Here is a 7,364-nt window from a genome sequence, read left to right as displayed (position 1 = left end):
CGTAAAAATCCTAAAAATGGCAAGTCTTTTTCAATCTGATGTATTATTCACCCTTAGGTTTAACACTTATTTATAGCTGCCCTGGGCTACTGAAACATTGCAGGCACAGGTGGACAGAGACTGGCCAATACCTGACTCCCTCATGATCCCAGAAGAAAGAAGCCCTGTGGTCATTCTCCTCATCCCTGGTCTCCGCATTTCTCTCTGTTGAATGTTTAAGCTCATAAAGAAATGTTAATTCTTATCTCCCCTGTATTTTGTCTTAAAGGATGGAAACATGTGGAACCCTAGTACACTTAACATGACCACTCCCTTCTTCCAGCCAGGAGATGGCAGAATGGATAGCAATTAAGAGAGATAAATAATGGGCTTCATTTTTTCTTCCATATTTTCTTCTTGGCTGCTGCTCTGGACTCTATAGCCAACTTTAAGAGATATCTGAAATGTTTACTGAAATTTTTGTTGCAGACTATTTCTCCCCGCAGGGTTTTCTCCCTCCAGCTCACTTTCCCTCTGTAATGCACCAATTTTTATAGGATCACATTTGAGCCATTGTGTATTTTCATGATATTATGGAACACGTGGGTGGCTCAGTTGGTTAAGCGCCTGCCTTTGGCTCAGGTCAGGATTCCAGGACCCTGGAATCGAGCCCTGCATTGGGCTCCCTACTCGGCTGGGACTCTGTTTCTCCCTCTGCCTGCCACTCCCCCTGCTTGTGCTCAGGCACTCTTTCTCTGTCAAATGAATAAATAAAATCTTTAAAAAATAATAACAATATTTAAGATAAGAGTTTAGATTTTTAAAGAAACCCTTGCCTTAAATAATGTATTGGCAATATGTCATTTTTTTCCTCTTAGGAATTTTAAATAATACAAGTGCTTCTTGAATCATATAATTTGCTGAAGATGAAATAATATCGTTACCTTACTCAGCACTCTCTGAAAAAGATTTTATGTTACTTATGCTCCAGGATGTCCCATTATTTTCTGAACTTGCATTTCCCTACATTTTCAATGGTCTCTAGAATTCTAAGTTCCAAGAAGGGCCATAAGGACTGCATCCTGACCCATGGTAACTTTAATGACCCTCTTGCCTACAGGTGTCGTGTTTTGACATTTCTACTCTTCAATATTGTTATTTGGCACTTCCGTGAGAAGCTCTCGAGGCAATACTGTAACTACGTGCTTTGCTTGTATTGGATCATCATAGCTGTAGGGGCGCCTGGGTGGCACAGCGGTTAAGCGTCTGCCTTCGGCTCAGGGTGTGATACCGGCGTTATAGGATCGAGCCCCACATCAGGCTCCTCTGCTATGAGCCTGCTTCTTCCTCTCCCACTCCCTCTGCTTGTGTTCCCTCTCTCTCTGGCTGTCTCTATCTCGGTCAAATAAATAAATAAAATCTTTAAAAAAAAAAAAAAGGATCATCATAGCTGTTGACATCAATGGATGTCGGAGAGGGAGCATGAACCCTCACTTGTCTCCATATGGTTTTTACGAAAATATATGATGCCTTGAGATGAGTTGATACCCAAACTCAGCAGTTCCCCGGAGATTTTTTTTTTTAACTCTGCATTGTTCATTAAAAGAAGAAATATATACATAGGATGTATTTTGCAAATGAGTAGAAGACTGATTAAAATTTGTAATAAAAACTTTCAAAATGATATTTATATGTAATATGCATCTGTCCGTTTTCAGAAGAGCAGACAAAATAAAATGAACTTAGAGAGCAGATAAGTCTTTCGAAAACATTCATCATGAAATGCTAACTGTGCAGTTTTCTTGACTCAGTAGAGAATTGGCTCTGCAGGCAGACTACTCAGGTTCAGATACTGACCCCATCACTTGCTAACTCTGTAACCTTTTGCCGGTTATCTGAAATTTGGTGTCTTCCACTATAAAATGGAGATAATGCTACTACCCCAGGTTGTAAGAGTTCATTGTGCTAGTTCTTGTAAAGTACTTAATACTGTGGTAGGGACATGGCTTCTCAACTGTTAGGTGTTTTATTGTTTACAATCGTATGCCTTATTCATTTTATTTTTAAAGGATTTCATTTATTTGATAGAGAGTGAATGAGAGAGACAGCACACAAGCAGGGGCAGAGGGAGAGGGAGAGGGAGAAGCAGCCTCCCCTGCTGAGACGAGAGTCTCCATCCCAGGACCCTGGGATCATGACCTGAGCCGAAGGCAGGCACTTAACTGACTGAGCCACCCAAGTGCCCCTGTACCTTATTCATTTTAAAGTCAAAGTAAATATTTTTTTTAAAGATTTTATTTATTTATTTGACAGAGAGAGACAGCCAGCGTGAGAGGGAACACAAGCAGGGGGAGTGGGAGAGGAAGAAGCAGGCTCTTAGTGGAGGAGCCTGATGTGGGGCTCGAACCCAGAACGCTGGGATCACGCCCTGAGCCAAAGGCAGATGCTTAACCGCTGCGCTACCCAGGCGCCCCTAAAGTAAATATTTTAAGAAAACTGTACATCAGATAGAATCTCTTGCGACAAGATTGTTAGTCAAGCAGCTGGAAACAGAACTGAACTTCTTTACAGTTTTTGAACACTGAATCGAGCCTACAGCCTGCTCCAAACTCGATAGAGAGCATGGATGTTAGGCACAAGGACTTGAAACAGTACAGAAGATCTTATTTGAGTCCCAGGTCCTAATTGGGACCTAACACTTCCCATGTAACTTCGGGCTTGTTTTAGGCCTCAGTTTCCTTGTTAGTGGAACAAGTCACTTAATTGATTCAGTCTCTCCATAGAATCTTACTAAGGATGGACTTCTAAAACTTCATGAAATACATCTACTTCTCAGAGTGAGGTGTTCATCGCCTGTCTCTCTTTCTAGTCATCAAATAGGATGTGCCCTGTTCTATGAACTGAGACAAACAAAACAGACTAGAGTGCTCTCGAGGGACTTCATCATGGCGGTGGTGGTGGGGAGAAATACAGTAAAGAGGAAGATGGGAGGTGATAATCAGTATTATGAAGAAACAGAAGGGCATGGAGGAGGAAAGAGAGTGATGAGGGTTTCGGCTTCGGACCAGGGGTCAGGGAAGCCCTGTCTAACTTTTGAATGAAATGCCAGTGGGACACAGGAGTCCCCAGGGGAAGTACATCCCAGACAGAGGAAGTAGCAAATTCAAAGCCTCTGCATTTGGAAAGGAGCTCGTCTTGTCGTAGGAACAGCAGAAAGCCAATGTGGTTAGAGAGGAGTGAGCAATGGATCTTATGGGAAGAAGGAGGGCAGGGAGGTAAGTGGGGTCACGTTACGGAGGGATTTATAGGCCACTCTAAGGACCTGGGCTTTTACTCGGAATGAGGAGAGACATCATGGGGAGTTTTGAGCAGAGGAGTTACGTAATGTGATTTCTCTGACTGATTGCTGTGTGGAGAATGGCTTGCAAGAGGAACAAGAGAGGGAGCAGGAGGTCAGTTAGGAAGGTAGAACTCTACAATCCAGGTCAGGGATGGCGTGGGCTAGGGGGTACCTGGAGGTAGTGAGAAGGGGTTGGGTTACAAATACATTTTGAAGGTAGAGCTGACAGGACTTGCTGTGGGTTAGGAGGACAAAAGTGGCTTGAAGGATGACTCCAAGATTTCTGACCTGAGCCACAGAAAGAATGGAATTGCCACTATTGAGACAGGGAAGACCGGGGACCACGTGTGAGGGGGACATGCTAAATTTGAGATCTAAGTGCAGATATCAAATAGACAGATGGATGAATAATCACAATCATAACTGCTATTTGTTAAATGAGGCCTTTACTTACCTGCCAGGCACTTAAGAACTTTATATACGTTACCTCATTGAAATCCACACAGTAATTCCTGAGCGAGGTACTATAATCATGCTCATTTTGCAGATGGCAAGACTGAGGCTCTGGGAGATGAAGTCTGTGCTTAGGCCAAATGTCTAACATTTAGCGGATGGCGTTCTCCCTGAAGCCAGAGCCCTGCTGTTCCAATGTCGCTGTACAGCCACTGAAGGAGGCTGGGCTTCAGAATGACCCAGCTGAGTTCCTGCTCCCAAAGGGAGTCTGCTTTGGGCTTTATTACATCAGTTGCCTCGACCTCTTTTTATCTTCATTCCATGGGCACCCTGAAGGTTGTTAAATTCAAGTCAGAAGTATCATTTATTATTTAAGAGCAGAAAGACGCTGGTGACATATATTTACAACATATTTTACTTCTGAGGGTTACAAATAATTTTTAGTGCCAAATACTATAATTTCAGGAGAGCAGTAAGAAGTGTCATCTGTTGAAGTTATTGTTTTCAGAGGAAATAAACATGGATGCTGATCCTATGGCCATGATTGTCCGTTTTTATAGTTGAGGGAGGCATTTGGCCATGAATTTTCACTTCTAGCCTATCCTAATCGGAAGCCAGCTTCTTATTTGTGATGCTACCGCACCAGGGAAGTTTTTCCATCCATATATCTTGATAGCCTTTAGATGAACAAGCAGAAGTAGAATCATGATGTTCTCATTTGCATAAGCATCTCCCTGACAGGTCATCAGATATCTTTATTGTTCTTGGGTACATTTCATGGGCTGCTGAAGGCGTGCATAATCATCTCCAGCAATTCATCTTCTTACCTAGTTTAATGGCCCCTATTACATTGCAGGAGAATGATGGAGTGAAAAGGCAGTGTGTCCAGGGCCTGCCTGCTTAAGAATGTGGAGTAAATTACCGTGGGGAATAAATTACATTAACTCTTTCTCATTATTCAGTTAGCTTTTGCAAATTTCATCTCACTAGGCTAAACAATCCTGGATGGCCTGCAAAAAATAATTGCGCACCTTGTCACCAACATGCTCAGATTCCTCGTTCAGCATCAAGCGAATAGGTGAGCAACATAAAGCCAGGAATTCTGCGTTAACAGAGACTCCTCTGCACTAGTGGATCAGGCTAATACAGTCACTTGAGTTGTGGTGGGTGGGGTCCTTTATCTTCGTAACTCTTGATTTCTTATTTTTAATTTTTTTTATTTTTTATTTTTTTTAAAGATTTTATTTATTTATGTGACATCGAGACAGCCAGCGAGAGAGGGAACACAGCAGGGGGAGTGGGAGGAGAAGAAGCAGGCTCCCAGCGGAGGAGCCCGATGTGGGACTCGATCCCGGTACGCCGGGATCACGCCCTGAGCCGAAGGCAGACGCTTTAACGACTGCGCTACCCAGGCGCCCCACTGCGCTATCCAGGCGCCCCAGTAACTCTTGATTTTTTAAACTATATATATAGTTATAGTTATATATAGTTATATATATGTATAGATAGATAATAGTATATAACTATTTGGGAGATAAATCAGATTAAAAAAATCATTATCTTGATTGAGTTGTTTTAAATAAACAGTCCATTGAATTATCTCTTCATTGCTTCTTTCTTGGCCTCCCTTCCACAATGCTGAGGGCAGTAGCGATGGTGATGATTGCTCTCTGCTTGGTGGTGCAAGAGCCTTATTTATGGCTGGTCTGCAGCGGAGAGGGACCCCCAACCCAGTTCTACATAATTTTCTAGAAATATCATCATCCTCAGTTTCCAGATTAGAAGTGGAGACTTAAATGCTAGCTTGTGATTTCACCCTGGAATATGAGCAATTCCTGTCCCTTATAGCATCGTCCTAGTTCAGTTTTGATGGTTACTCCGAAGGAAAGCATTATCACAAGATTAGTAACTACTTTCTCTTGAGAGGGAAGTGCAGGGTGCTAGTGCCTTGGATCATATTTTGTATACAAATCTGTATACTGCCACTCCACCTCGTATCACAAACAATTCCTTTATCACTAAATATTCTGCTAAAGCATAAGTTTTATTGGCTTTGGAGGCCACTAGGTTCCCTATATCCTATAATTCACTTGGCCATTCTTTTATTGGACATGCAGGTCATTTTCAAATTTTCATTATTACAAATAATATTTTAATGAGCATTCTAATGCATAAATAATTAGGAGCAGCTCTGATTATTTTCTTAGAAGTACTTCCTAGGTGTCAAAGAGTGTGAACAACTTAAGACAATTTTAACTTTAAAATGAGAGGCATACTGTATGCACAGTGTATCAGCCACACTGCATTTCTGAACCTCCTGGAACACAGTAGCTAATCTGAGCTTTTAGGAGGAGAGATTTTATCTTACATCTTCTCCTACCACCTTTGTATTCCATGATATCTGTCCTCAATACTTGTTTGTTGAATGAATGAATGACTAAATATTTGCTTTGGACTGGAGTTAATGGAATCTAGACCTCTTTCAGGCAGGAATATGTCTGAGTTAGCCCATTCTAAATACCATATATACCTAAGAATCTCTTGAAAAAAATCCATAAGCAGTTTTAATAATGATTATTGTATTTGGCAATTTTTATTCCTAAAGATCTTTTCTTCTTGCTGCATATTCTTGAGTATCCTGACTGTGTTTATCCAGGAGTCGGTTGAATAACCAAATAATCTGAGAGTACTTTTTCCATCCCCATTGTTTTTCTACTTCACCACTATTTGGGGGCACTACTGTGTATGTCTCACAGTTTCAGGAGATTATGATAAAGGAATAAATATCATCTGCTTACCTTTGGAAGGGAATTTAAAGGTCATTAAAGGTCATCGTATGCTTGAATGTTCTTAAAAAAGCTGGTGAGCAGCTTTCAATAACTCTGGTAACAGGAAACTCATTATCTCCTAAAGCCAATCTATCCATATTTGGACTGTTATTTTGTTAGTGAACTGTGCCAGAACAGAATTCTTCCTAGTTTCTATGCCTGCCTCTTGGCTCACACTTAACTCCTGGACCAGGCCTTCTGCCCCCACTTCTTACCCAGCCCCAGTCAACCCTCCCAGGTCTCTGGCCCTTGGTCAGCACCCAGCCTCCTGTGTGTACAGGAAGGGAGCTCAATCTATAAAAATCAGGGTTCAAACCCAGGTCTCTCTGGGCAAAGCCTCTTTTAGTTTTTTATTATGGTAAAATATACACAATGTAATATTTATCTTTTTAGCCATTTATGAATATGCAATTCAATGCCATCAAATGCATTCACAATGTTGTATAACTATCACCACTATACCCCAAACTCTTCATCATCCCCAACAAAAACTCTGTACCCAATAAATAATAACCTCCTTTTTACTTTCTGTCTATGAAGTTGCCTATTCTAGGTCCCTCTTGTAAGTGGAATCATATAATATTTGTCCTTCTGTATCTAAAGCCAGACGTCTTTTTACTATAGTACCTTACCTTCACAGCATCATGTCCCACCGTAAACGCATTTTGTCTATTTAAACTTCTTAAGCCCATTCAGTTCCAAGAGTTGCCATGCTTTTACAAATATCTCAAAGGCCTTGCCTGCATGTCAGTTGCTTCAACAGA

The 7,364-nt window shown here is 41.4% G+C and overlaps 1 protein-coding gene across 2 annotated transcripts in view; it reads left to right on the top strand.

Annotated features, from left to right (window-relative positions):
- Positions 1 to 7,364, top strand: part of NIBAN1 (niban apoptosis regulator 1) — a 195,819-nt gene that overhangs the window by 65,040 nt on the left and 123,415 nt on the right. The window lies entirely within an intron of this gene.

The sequence above is a fragment of the Ursus americanus genome, chromosome 2 (genome assembly GCF_024610735.1).
Source record: "Ursus americanus isolate L20-20 chromosome 2, mUrsAme1.1.p, whole genome shotgun sequence".
In the NCBI taxonomy this organism is placed as follows: Eukaryota; Metazoa; Chordata; class Mammalia; order Carnivora; family Ursidae; genus Ursus; species Ursus americanus.
Note: the sequence above shows the minus strand (reverse complement) of the source record. Positions and strands in the feature narration are given on the sequence as shown.